General features: G+C 33.6%; 1 protein-coding gene across 1 annotated transcript in view; it reads left to right on the top strand.

The window, feature by feature from the left end:
• The window catches only part of CNTNAP4 (contactin associated protein-like 4), a 276,072-nt gene that overhangs the window by 43,678 nt on the left and 231,421 nt on the right, over positions 1–973 (top strand). The window lies entirely within an intron of this gene.

Below are 973 nucleotides of genomic sequence, written 5' to 3'. Positions count from 1 at the left end.
CAAATGGTTAACACTCATAAGATGTATATGACATCTAACTTCCGTTCTGGAATGGCAAAGGGATACATTCTATTTGAAAATCCTCTCTCTGTCTTCATTTCCATGTCTGAAGAATTGAGTTCCTTCACTCTGGCAAGCTTTTTATGTGTCTTACAAAATAAATTTAGAAAGCAATATACAATCATTATGGACATAGTCATGATAAAAACTTAATTGGCCTTCTATTTCGAATGAAAGAAGTTTGAAAAAAGTAATTTAAAAATGTTAGTTATTTAAAAATAATAATCTCTCAGTTTGTTTAATTCTCAGTGTAGTTGACATGATTTTCTTTCCTGTTGAGGAATTGGAACTTAATAAGGCTTCCAGGCTCCTTTAGGAATGCTCAGTTCATACTGTTCACTATCTCTTAGGTAGGTTGTGTTTCATCACTGGCATATGTTTAAAGGAAAGTGAAGATAATTAAGTGGCAACTTGCTGTAGAAATAAAGTATTTCAAAACACCATATACTTAGAGACAGAGCATTACTGTGGTTGCTTTTCATAATATGCTAAGGTAAAAATCACCTGCACATATGTTGGCAATACTAACACAGAAAACATTTTTAACAACTGTAAAAAACAGACACTGACATTATATGTTATTAAAACTGTGCTTCACCCATATATTATCCCCTCTCTCATACCCTATCAGTCAGTCACTTCTTTTTACTCCTTGGTGTTATCCTTAGTGCTCTTGTTTAATGTTTGAACACCTTGATCACTAGTCATATCAAGTAGGTCATGTGTGTACCTGTGTGTGTCTGTTTTCTGGCATCTGGTACACCTTATACATGAATTATACACTGTTCTAATTACAATGTAGGTATTCATGTAATACTTTATCATGATTTTATTATTATTATTTTTTTTGTCTTTTTTTTTTTTACTGACCGGTAACGGGATTGCAACCCTCGGTGTTGCGCCTGCACCGCGC

The sequence above is a fragment of the Galeopterus variegatus genome, unplaced genomic scaffold (assembly GCF_000696425.1).
Source record: "Galeopterus variegatus unplaced genomic scaffold, G_variegatus-3.0.2 Scaffold1248, whole genome shotgun sequence".
NCBI classification, from domain to species: Eukaryota; Metazoa; Chordata; class Mammalia; order Dermoptera; family Cynocephalidae; genus Galeopterus; species Galeopterus variegatus.
This window is presented reverse-complemented; position numbering and strand designations above follow the sequence as displayed.